Source organism: Neophocaena asiaeorientalis, unplaced genomic scaffold, assembly GCF_003031525.2.
Source record: "Neophocaena asiaeorientalis asiaeorientalis breed wild unplaced genomic scaffold, Neophocaena_asiaeorientalis_V1.1 scaffold171, whole genome shotgun sequence".
NCBI classification, from domain to species: domain Eukaryota; kingdom Metazoa; phylum Chordata; class Mammalia; order Artiodactyla; family Phocoenidae; genus Neophocaena; species Neophocaena asiaeorientalis.
The window spans coordinates 5984073-5997152 of NW_020174013.1; the positions used below are offsets into that span (position 1 = coordinate 5984073).

The 13080-nt window shown below is 35.1% G+C and overlaps 1 protein-coding gene across 2 annotated transcripts in view; it reads left to right on the top strand.

Annotated features, from left to right (window-relative positions):
• EML4 (EMAP like 4) overlaps positions 1-13080 on the top strand; it is a 160520-nt gene that overhangs the window by 76684 nt on the left and 70756 nt on the right. The window lies entirely within an intron of this gene.

Genomic DNA, 13080 nt, shown 5'->3' on the forward strand with positions numbered 1-13080 from the left:
TTCCGAATGTTGAGTTTGAGGTATGTGTGGTGTATAGATAGATACCTGTTGATAGCTGAATTATAGGTCTAGTGCTCAGGCTAGTCTTGGTTAGGAATAAAAATTTGGGAATGTTCAGCTTATGGATGATAGTTGAAGCCATAGAAGGAGGATGTAAAACAAGAAAGTGGCTCAGGGTAGTTCTTTCAGGAGCTCCAATATTTCAGCATAGTAAAGAAAGAGTGATTCATGTTGCCAGCTGCTACAAAGAGGTCAAGTAAAACAAAGACTGAGAGGTGACCATTGGATTTGACATTTATGAGAATATTAGAAACCTCTCCAAAAGGAATTTTAGTGGAGTAATAGGATTACAAATCTAATTGCAGTATTTTGAGAAGCAGGAATTGAGGAGAACTCTGGAATTAAGAGCAGCAACTGTAGCCAGCCACTTTTTTCAGAAAATTAACCTGAGAGGGGAAGAGGGTAGTAGAAGAGGATGCTAAATCGAAGACTAGTTTTAATGATTTTTATTTTTTAAGACGTTATAGACTGTAGCAGAAAAATACATTGAGGACAAAAAGGCAGCAGAGAGGAAGATGATGTTGGTGAGAGAGGGGTGGTGGTAATTGAGGCAAGTTTCCTGAGAGTTTGAGAAGGGATGTTAGAGCAAGTTAAAAACTATTAGTCTTAGATGGAAAAAAGACTACTTCTGAATATTGAGATATCCATTCCAATAGAATGGAAAGAGATAAAACTAAGTGGAGGTTGATATATATTCACAGTTGTCAGGGCTAGAAGTTTCATTCCTTATCGCTTTCTCCTCAGGAGATAGTGATGCCCTCTAGGAAAGTAAGGCAGTTCCTGGCTAGTGAAAAAAAAAGGCAGTCGACATTTGGAATGGTAAGAGAGTAGAAAATGGAAGGCCACAGACATGAAAGAAATGCTCAGGGACCCTGAGGGTACTGGCTACCGAGTTGTGAAACTTTGAGGGAGGGGCATTCATTCTGCCTGGTTTTCTGATTCCCATTCTCATACCTCCCACCCTCCAGCACTCCAGGCCTTTGTGTTAATGGTGGAGAGTTAGATAGCAGGATGGTTCTTTTCCATTACTGGTTAGTAGGATAAATGTGTCAGTGGCATGGGATAAGTAAGGGACCTGAGAGTTTGGCAAAAGACTTGATTGAAACCACTTTGGTTAATAATGTTATAAGTGGGTTTTTAATTTTTTGAGGATTGCCAAGATCAAGCCAGGAAAAAAACACTTATTTGGTTATAAATTGATTTTTCTAAGAGAATTCTAGAGCTGTTAGAGTATTAATGTATATGGGCTTTACAGGGAAGGTAAACTGTACATTAAGAGAGAAGAACAGGTTTCTATAATTAATATGTGTACCCTCAGCTTCTGGCTCTATATTAAAGTATTTTTAAATCCTATAAGACAAAATGATATAGTATTTGGTTATTATCTCATTTTAAAAGCTTATTTTAAATAATTTGTATTAACCTACAATTTAAAAAAAATGTATTACGCTAAAACAATAGTACATTATAATCTTGTGTTGAGAAAAAAACGTTTTTTCTCATTGTTTATTTACTAAGGTATTTCAGTAAAGAAATATTTATAGAGAAAAAGACTGCTCTTTTTTTAATTTGGCATACAGATGATATTTTGTATGACACATCAGTTCCTTAGCACCTACCTGTTTCAGTTTCATGAAGTACAAATACAGTTTAAATAGCTGGAGTTCCTGTCCCCTAGGAACATACTTTCTGTAAGTTGTCCTTTTCTAGTTGTCATTCATAAATCCTTTGTCTGTAAAGTGAATTTAGAATCAGTTTTGTTACAGGCTCTTTAGTGGAGATTTATCCAGTTCTGGAGCCACCTGCAGCTTCTACATTGGAACTTTTTCTTTCCACATAGTACCGGCTCTTACTTCTTATTAATAACTTTATTAATTAGAGAGATACTAAGTTCCTTTCCATTAATTCTATGTCATAAGTTTACTTTGACTGCCGTTCTTATAATAGGCTGATGTGGTTCACATTTTGAAATGGAGTCCACTAGTGAATATTCTTTAAGTTACTTTGTTACCTTAGACACAGACTTTGAATTGCTGGATATAAAATGGATTGCTGGGGAGAAGATTGATTATATAATAATTTGGGGAAATATTATTTAAGAAATGAGCATAATTCATTAAGGATTAACCACTGGATTTCCCATTAGTGAAAAAACTTGCCTGACCAGTTATGTTCTGTAATATTGATATTAACACATCAAGAGAAATACATATTTAAAGTTTTGTTAATTTTATTATTTGCAATTCTAAACAGCTTTATCTTGAAATTTATATATAGTATACTATAGAAAGTAATTGGAAAAGAAATATTAAGTGATTCTTCACTATTGTCATTTGTATGTAACCTTAAAAAGATCAACCATCAGTTTTGACAAAACAGGATTAATATATTAATGGTATAAATATTTGGAATAAACACTTTAAACAAAGTATTTTCTAACAAATGAAAAAAAATATTTTTGAAAAAAATTTTTTTAAAAACAATGAAATTATTTTGCAGGGTTTTTGTATTTTCTCCTTCAATTAAAAAGTAAATTAAGGCTTCCCTGGTGACGCAGTGGTTGAGAGTCTGCCTGCCGATGCAGGGGACACGGGTTCGTGCCCCGGTCCGGGCCGGTCCCCCATGCCGCAGAGCGGCTGGGCCTGTGAGCCATGGCCGCTGAGCCTGCGCGTCCGGAGCCTGTGCTCCGCAACGGGAGAGGCCACAACAGTGAGAGGCCCACGTACTGCAAAAAAAAAAAAAAAGTAAATTAATATAATGTTATATGTCAATTATACTTCAATTTTTAAAAAAAAAAAGTAAATTAATATAATGTTATATGTCAATTATACTTCAATTTTTAAAAAAAAAAAGTAAATTAATATAATGTTATATGTCAATTATACTTCAATTTTTAAAAAAAAAAAGTAAATTAATATAATGTTATATGTCAATTATACTTCAATTTTTAAAAAAAAAAAGTAAATTAATATAATGTTATATGTCAATTATACTTCAATTTTTAAAAAAAAAAAGTAAATTAATATAATGTTATATGTCAATTATACTTCAATTTTTAAAAAAAAAAAGTAAATTAATATAATGTTATATGTCAATTATACTTCAATTTTTAAAAAAAAAAAGTAAATTAATATAATGTTATATGTCAATTATACTTCAATTTTTAAAAAAAAAAAGTAAATTAATATAATGTTATATGTCAATTATACTTCAATTTTTAAAAAAAAAAAGTAAATTAATATAATGTTATATGTCAATTATACTTCAATTTTTAAAAAAAAAAAGTAAATTAATATAATGTTATATGTCAATTATACTTCAATTTTTAAAAAAAAAAAGTAAATTAATATAATGTTATATGTCAATTATACCTCAATTTTTAAAAAAAAAAAAGTAAAATCATTTCTGATACTGTAGGAAAATTTTATATGGAAATGTTTTAGTCCCTTGTGAAATTAGAATTTGTAGTATTCACTTTCACACAAATTACTGACAGGACAGTAATCACTACCATCTTCTTAAGATATTTAGAATTTCTAGAGGATTTTTCTTTAGAGGGGAGACTAAACTACCATGGATAAATAGGTAGAAACCTTTTATGAAGCTGTGCTTAAAAGTATAGGTCCGCTTCCTTATTGATGAAGACAACTATTACAGTTTTGCTAGGTGGTGGTGATATGGAAACATGACTTGGCTTCAGGTATGGCTAAAACTAAATGTGTATGCTAATGGGTTAACGACATTCTCTGTCATTTCATAGTAGTATTGCCATTCAGTAAATCCCAAAATCAGAAACACACCTAACTAGTCATTACAGTATTTTTAGTTCTGTTCTTTTAGTTTGTCCTCTCCAGTGTGCCAGCAGTATTAAAAGCTAAACCCCATTTTTTCTTGAATATATTATATCAGACACATAGGTAGAAAGTTTTCCCAATAGTTTTTAAGGTGGCCAGTCATTTAAATTTCTCATGTACCTTCTCTTCTGTTGGAGAATTCTTTCCTTTTGACGGCATATGTTCATAATATATGCACCAGTTGCAGCTGAATCCTTGCCAAAAGGAAAAAAATTACCTGTACTTTGGAGCAAAAGGGAAGGCCCAGGGAGCACTCTGGCAGTTTTAACTGCCAGGAAGACAAATTATGTCACAGCTGGTGCCTGGGAAACCCATTAAGACCTCTTGGGGTGACCAAATGAATGTAATTTGAGAATACAACCCAGTGGCAATATGTGAAGACAAACTGTTAGTACATAGAGGTATAAAAGCACAGGAGTCAAATTATCTGAAGGTGGGAAACTGTCATTTTAAACCAGGAAGCTGCTGGTAAACCAGAAATATCAAGCACTATGACTACTACTTGAGAAATGAGAGAGCCCAGAGGCAAAATTGAAATTTAGAGGATGTCAGTTCTCCCCCAAAAAACATTCCTAATTATATAGACTGTGGGATAGTGTACAGGCATAGATCCGTATCATTTGGCTCTTACTCCAAGTAACATTTGGGAGAAGACAGGGATTGTCATGAGTTTGCTGTAAGTGTTGTTAATAAGTAAATTACATTAATCAGGTTAGAAGGTGTGAATTTCCTTGGTGGGGCCCTTAGGATAAAATGATTCATACTCATGGTAGGGGGTGGGAGAGTATCTTATTATTTTGACAACAGATCAAAGACTTCTAAGCTGCTCTTTGTGTATGACAGTAAATGGGTGGATATTGCCTCAGACCAGGCAGCAGTTACCATTTACAGAGCTCCATTTCTCTATGAGAGTCAAATGCTCTTTGGTCATTTCTTCTCAACATATACTTTAAAAAAATGAGTCAAGAGAACTAAAGTACACCTTCCTGTGAAACAAGAGGAAAGGAGAAAAGTACACATAAAACTCTAAATGGAAAAGATAAAATTTGATGAAGTACATGTAGTCCTCAGTATTTCCAAAGAATGAAGCAAAGTTATTGACAGATTGAAAAAGGTGGCACAGAGCTTGAAAATGTGAAAAGAGTGGAAGAGGTATGCAGTTGGAGCTCTGGGGCATATGATAGGGAATCTGAGAAAAAAGATTTTGAGTGTTAACTAAAGTTCTTCCTTCATAGACCATCTTTACCCTTCTCCTGATAGAAAATTTTCCCATTCTTTAGGGCCTCAAATTAATTCCTGAAAATGATCTATTTTTTGTCTCTTGTTAGAATTGTTTTAAAATTTTATTATATGTTTCTTTTGGTATAGTTGCTCCCGCTGGATTATAAACTATTTGGAGGCAGGGACAGTTTCTTACATAACTAGCCTTAGAATGACTCAACAAATGTTTGTTGAATTAAATGTGGGAAAAAGAAAGTTATAGAAGTAGGAAGTTATTTTAAAAATTGCTCTTTAGATGGAGGGATTGGGATAGATGCAAGAATAAGAGGATATTACAGATGAGGGTAGCAAGATGGATTTCAGATTTGCAACATATGCAACAGTCCCTAGTGGTAACTTTACTATGTGACTCTCGAGTTCAGTGAAATTCATTAGCATTTAGGAACTGTCAGGCTAAGGTATCAGAAAGTTCATCTGCTTAGGTCTATCATCAAGGAATATAAACAATAATGATTAGTATTCTTATTTCATGATGAAGTAAGATAAAGTGTAAAATTTATCATTGGCCTTCAACCCTGGCCTTATGGTGGTTAAAACTGAAACTGTGATTGAAACTAAATTAGTACCTTCCTGGTTTATAGACTTTTAGCCTAAATTTCTCTTATTTCAGCTGGGTTGCTGCTCAGAAATTGAACTACTTTTGTACCTTTGGTTACTAGAGGTCACTGTTGCTTCCAGTCTTGCAGGCTGATCTTTGAGAGCGTTGTGGCTCAGACTTTATAATGCCCAAGGCTTGGGGGAGAGGGATGTATATGTACAAGCATACATACATGTGATGTATATAGCTAATGATGCATTCTAGTTATATATTTGTATACTGCATAATCATTTTTACGCTCCTTTCTTCCAGTTAGGTTCCTAATATTCTAAATTTCAAAGAATATACTTTAGACTTCTCAGGTGACAAACAATCATTCACCCACGTTCCTTTTTGTTTTCTGCACCTGCTTTACTTAACTCATTGCCTCTACCTTGGGAGATCATTCACTCTTTTATCCATATACTAAGGATTCCCAGTACTGAGAGTTATCAGAAATTAAACTGTAGGATGGAAAATGACCATGAAAATCTTATTTTGGTCTTTTCTTGCTATTTATGTAAATATCTGGGGACCTTGATGATTTAATACTGCTCTCTGCTTAGAATTTCCTTTCCCCCTACTCCATCTGGTGAATTCCTATCTGTTATCCCGGCAAAGCTCAAAATGTCACTCTCCACAAGGCAGAATTCTTTCTTTCCACGTACTTACCATTCCTTCTTCCTGGACTCAAATCTTGATTTCACTGCCTATTACAGTATAACCTTGAGCATGTTAATAATCTCTCTAGGCTTCATTTTTTTTCATCAGCAAAACTGGAATGATAATAGTAAATCCCTTTCAGGATTATAGTGAAGATTAAAGGACTTAATTATAAAGTACTTAGGATAACAATGCTTAGCACTCAGCAAGTGCTTGATAATTAATATTACTTCACACCACTTACTGTATTGACAGTTGTCTCTTTCCTTCATCTTTTCAGTGCACTAGGCACTGTTTTAGGTGCTGGAGATTAAAGAAATAAAAGATACTGACTTTTGCCTCCACAGGGCCTTAGGTAAAGTGAGAAGACAGCTAAGTCAGTAATTATAAAACTATATAATAATTGGCATTAAAAAGGTAAACTTAGGGTGTTGTGGGAGCTCCTAACCGAAACTGGAGTTGAAGGTTCCTTGCAGGAGATAAAATCAGCCATTCATCTTCCTTCATGGTCTTAACATCCACTTATTGGTGCCAGTTCCCAAATTGTTAATCTATATTCTAGACTTGAGCACTTAAGAATTATCTTTCTACTTATTAGATTGTACTGCTTGTATGTCCCTCAGAATTCATAAATGTAAAGTTTCCCCAAACTGAAATCATCTTTTAAGACCTAAATATTTCTTAAAACTGCCTCCTGCTTTCCATTTATGCTACCTAGCTCTTGTTTCAGGTCCCCATTGTGCTATGCTTAGACCACTGCCCTGAAATCTGCTCTTCACATAGCCACTAGGATTTCTCTAAATGTAAATTGAAGTCTTTTTTTCAGCTTAAAACCCTTTGGTGGTCTCTATTTCCTATAGATAAAATCTCCGTGGTCTAACTCCTGCTTACCTCTACCATCTGGACTTTCCTCTACCATCTGGACTCTGCCCTTTCTTGTTCTACGTTCTCACCACATAAAGAGCTTTTTGTCTACCCTGCCCTCATGCCATACACACTTACATACCCCACTTTACTGTTACCTTCTTTCTGTTCCTTTACACACACTGGAATAAGATCCCAATATTTCATCACCTCCCTTTTACCTGGATATCTCTTACTTATTCCTTAAGACTTTGTTCTGCATTTTTTTCTAGGAAGCCTTTCTTGAGCTCTGTGTCTCTAATCATCCGTACAGAATTATGTGTCTTTTCTTTGTGATGATTTCTTTTATGATCACTTTGTTCTTGTACTTACCACATGTTTTCATTGCTAGTGTGAGATTCTCTTGCAAGATTTTAATTCCTTGATGCCCTGGCTCCCTTATATTCTCTTGAAAGCAAAAGACTAGGATAATAATAGGCCCTGAGTAAATATTTGATGGGTAGATGGATGATGAATATATGTTCATTTAGGCAAGCAGGGGTGACTAGCATATGCCAGAGAGAAGGACCATCCAGGTGCAGAGCGCAGGGGAGTAAAAGTACTTAGTTTAGGAGTTCAGAATAAACTGAAGCATGAGGTGTGAGGTTGGGAGTGTCAAAAAATGAGCCTCAACTGGTGGAGAGGGCCCATAGTGAAAGGTTTTCTTACGCCTTGCTAAGGAATTTAGTTTTTATCCTGAGGAGACTGGAGATCCATTAAAGGATTTTAAATTGAAGAATGACAGGTAGAGTTACACTAATCCATTAATTCTAAGATGGCTATATTTCTTGCATTTTAACATCTCTGGAATTACAATGCATCTTACTATTGATTATGTCTTACAGTTCTCATAAATGACACTTCTTTCTAATGCTGTTTGTGATAATGGTACATATAACAATTGATGTCATATTAATTCAAAGATATACAGCTTGTTTTAGATAGATATTCTGGCATGGTGTACAGAATGCATTAAGAGCAAGGTAATAGTACTGCTAGAAGGGAGAATAGAGAAACTGAACATAACCCGGAAGAGAAATTTGAGGCAGTAGTGGCGAAGATGCATTCATTTAGTCATTTAGATATTGATTAAGTGCTTTCTAGGATTCAAGCACAGTGCTAAGCATGGGGATATATGCAAGGATCACAAAACAGGTAAGGTTTCCAGATAGATTACAGATAATTATAAATGGTTAAGTCAAAATGGATTGTAGACCTCAATTTGAGGACTAAAACCATTAAAAATTGCACTTCCCTGGTGGTGCAGTGGTTAAGAATCCATCTGCCAATGCAGGGGACATGGGTTTGATCCCCGGTCTGGGAAGATCCCACATGACGTGGAGCAGCTAAGCCCATGCGCCACAACTACTGAAGTCACGGCAATGAGAAACCTGTGCGCTGCAATAAAGTGCAGCCCCCGCTTGCTGCGACTAGAGAAAGCCTGCACGCAGCCACCAAGACCCAATGTAGCCATAAATAAACAAAGGCAAATATATCTATATATATATATACTGTATTATTCCATTTATATAAAATTTTAGAAAATGCGAACTATAGTGATAGGAAGTAGATCAGTGGTTGCCTGGGGACAAGAGTGAGGGAGGGAGAGATGGATTACAGAGGGGCTCAAGGAAACTTTTGAGACTTATGGCCATGTTCACTATCCTGATTGTGGTGATTGTTTCACAGGCATATATGTATGTATGTACGTCAAAACATACATATATGTATGTCAAAACCATACACTTTATATATGTGCAACTTATTGTATGTCGGTTTTATCTCAACAGAACTGGGGGGAATATTTTTTTAAAGAGTTACAGATGCAACAGAGGACTTAGTCACCCACTGAATGCTGGCAGTAAGGAAATGGAGGAATCAAACCTGATTTCTTGTTTTCTGGTTCGTACAGTGAATGGGTGGTAATGTCTTTCACCATGAATAAAGTATATCACAGAGTACCAGTTTTTGTTTTGTTTGGTGGGAGGAAGGACACAGACATTCATGGGGAGATGTTCAATAGCAGTTAGATATAAAAAATAATGATAAGGGTATGATGGTAACAAGATAACTGAAGAGTCAAGATACAAAATCTGAGCAAGAAAAGAGTATCCAGCAAATGAGAGAAGAAATGGTCAGAGCTAAGAAGAAATTCGGGCAAGGGCAATGTCCTAGAAACTAAGGACATTGTCCTTACCTAAATACTGTCCTTGCCTGAATAGTCAGCAATATTAGATACTGAAGAAAAGTTGAGCAAGATAAGGACTGAAAAACATCCATTGAATTTAGTGGGAAAAAAGTCATTGGTGATCTTGGCAAGAAAACTTTCTGTGAAGTGGTTAGACGATAACCAGATTGCCGAAGGTTGAGGTACAGATAGGAAAGTGTAGACCACTGACTCTTTTCCAAATACTGTATTAGACTTGGAATGGGGGTGGGTGGGTGCATATGTCAGGGGTGGGGTGATTAGGGGGAATACAGAATCGAGGAGTTATTTTGAGTGTACAGTCACTATTAATATCCACAGGGGATTGGTTCCAGGACCCCTGAGGGCGGATGCTCAAAATCCTAGGATGCTCAAGTCCCTGATATTAAAATGGCATAGTATAGTTGGCCCACGACTTGAGCATCTGTGGATTCTGGTATCCATGTGGGAGGGGGGTGTCCTGGAACCAATCCCCCATGGTTGCCAAGGGACAACTGTATGTATTTATAAATTATACATATATACAGAATTATGTATATATATGTTGAACAATGCCAGTAACTTGCTGGTGTTTAGCAAATAGAATACCTACAGGTTATTAAATTCTAAATGAGTTACAGAGGACTTATTACTCCTCATGCAAATTGTGACCATAAACAGAATATTTAGAAACTGAAGAGAGCATCCCATTTATACTAACTGGGAGAATGTGTTTGTTTTTCTGTTGGAGACAATTGCTAGCTTGGTGTGCATGAAATACAAGCTCTTCTTTCTCCTTGAAGTAAAAGAACATGAAGTAACTTTTCTCTGTTTACATATTTGTTTATAAGAGAGGATCTAAAATAATTTAAAACAGAAAATTCAGAAGTAACTGTTGATCCACAGCCTATCTCACTGCTACACTCCAGTTCTTCAGAAAGAGAACATTAAAGCATAATTAATTCCTGAAAGGCTTACATCATGTGCATATGTTCGGGGGGGTCTGATAAAGAAAATAAAATATAATAATATTATTTGTACTTCTGTCTGTGGTGTAGCTCCAAAATTTCTTCAGTGTTGTTTTTAATTTTGTTTTCTTTCACAAGTGCCTATACAGTCAACCAAATTCAATGAGAATTCAGTTTAGGCTAAAGGTTTGTCGATTTCAACATATAGTACTTGATAATTTTCAATCATATATTATGTTTTGAGACCTACCTTTTTATTCACATCAGCATCTTCATTTTTCTATTTTCCATTTGTTTTACATAATAAAGATAATAAAATAACTAGATAATTGTACAAACATTTCAATTTTTTTAATTGTTACTACTCTACAGAGTAAACTTTGTGACTGGCTCAGTAGTTGGAAACCTTTATATTGAATAATAAAAAGGAAGCCATTATATATAGGCCTTGAAACGACCAAGACATCAAAAGGTACCTCGTCTTTTTTGAGTAAGTATTTAGGATGAGCCTAGAATAGAGAATAGAGAGCCTCCTGAGACTGATCAAAACTGTGAGGCATAGCACTGCCATCTAATCCTGTGAAGATGAATGGTAGTTTCACAGGATATCTTGAAAGCATTTGAAGACTTCAACAGTAAACTGTAGGACTTAGAAACAGTGGTGATATGTTGATTTTTTTAAACATTTTTTATTGTGGTAAAATATACAGAACATAAAATTTACCCCTTTAACCATTTTTAGGTGTACAGTTCAATGGCATTAAACACATTCTCATTGTTGTGCAACCATTGCCACCATCCATCTCTAGAACACTTTCATGTTTCCAAACTGAAAGTGTGTATCCATCCACTCCTCTCCCTTGCCCCACCCCTCTGACCCCTGCCCCTAGCAACTGCCATTCTGTTTTCTGTTTGTATGAATTTGACTACTCCAGGTACCTTATATAATTGAAATCATACAATATTTGCCCTTTTCTTCTCATCTGGCTTATTTCACTTAGAATAATGTCTTCAAGGTTCATCCGTGTTGTAGCATGTTTCACAATTTCATTCCTTTTTTAAGCTGAATAATATTCCATTGTATGTATGTACCATTCGTTTGTCAATGGACATTTGGGTGGTTTTCACCTTTTGGCTATCGTGAATAATGCTGCTATGAATATGGGTATACAGATATCTGCTTGACTCCCTGCTTTCAATTTTTTGGGTTGTATATACCTAGAATTGGAATTGCCAGATCAAATGGTACTTCCATGTTTAATTTTTTGAGAAACAGTGAATACTGTTTTCTACACCACGTGTACCATTTTACATTCCTACCAGAATACACAAGGATTCCAATTTCTTCACATCCTTGCTAACACTTGTTATTTTTGTTTGTTTTTTTATTGGAGTATAGTTGCTTTACAATGTTGTGTTGGTTTCTGCTGTACAACGAAGTGAATCAGCTATATATATATACATATATCGCCTCTCTGTTGGACCTCCCTCCCACCCCCTCCACCCATCCCACCCATGTAGGTCATCACAGAGTACCGAGCTGAGCTCCCTGTGCTATATGTTTGTTTTTGTAATAGCCATCCTAATGGGCATAATTGGTTTCTTTTTTTGAGATGAAGTTTGGAACATTGGAAGAGAGCATGGGAAGTGGATTTTAGATTATATATGTTTTTAATATAGTGGCTGATGGGTTTTTTGTGTAACAAAAAGTTTTTAAAATTATATTTCAAAAATCAGCTGTTGATATAGGAAAAGCAGTGCTCAGAGGAAAATATATAACTGTAAATGCCTGCATTAAAAAAGAAGAAAGATCTCAAATCAATAACCTAACTTTAATCTTAAGGAAATAGGAAAAAAAAAAAAAAAGAAAGCCAAAGCTAACAATAAAGACCTGGGTGGTGGTGGTGGTTGCCTAACATTGTGAATATACTAAATGCCACGGAGTTGCACATTTTTAAATGGTTAAAATGGTAAATTTTATGAGTACTTTACCAGAGTAAAAAGAAAGAGTCAATAGAACAAGAAGTCACCTATTTGGCAGACTAGCACTAGATCTAATGACCAGTGATATTAGCCTAATTTAGGGGTTATTGTACCTTATTATATGTGAAAAATTTCCTAGGAAGTTTGAAAAATAAGTACGGTAGGTCTCTTCCTTCCTCTCTTCTGATTCATTCTGTCTGAGGAAGGGTCTAGGAATCTCAATATTAAGGAAGCACTTTAGATGATTATGATATAAGTGGCTCCCAACAGCATATTATTGTCAGAAATGCAGTGCTATACTATCATATATGTAACATTCTAGGGTGCGAAATATTTTAGGCTCTATACATAAATGGTTTTGCTTTCTGTGCTTTTATGAAGTGAAGCAAAGAAAGAAACATGAAAGCCAGATATAAAAGTTAGGTTTTCTTGTGTGCATGTGAGAAAACTGAGCCTAAAAATTCAAAATTATTCTTTATTCCCAAATTTTTAGATAAAATTGCCCCTTAGTAGATGTGGCTTTTTTATCTTGTGACTGTGAGTCTTCCTGACCATAGCAGCATATCCATCACATGGGTTATTGGAATACTGGAATAAATGTTCCAA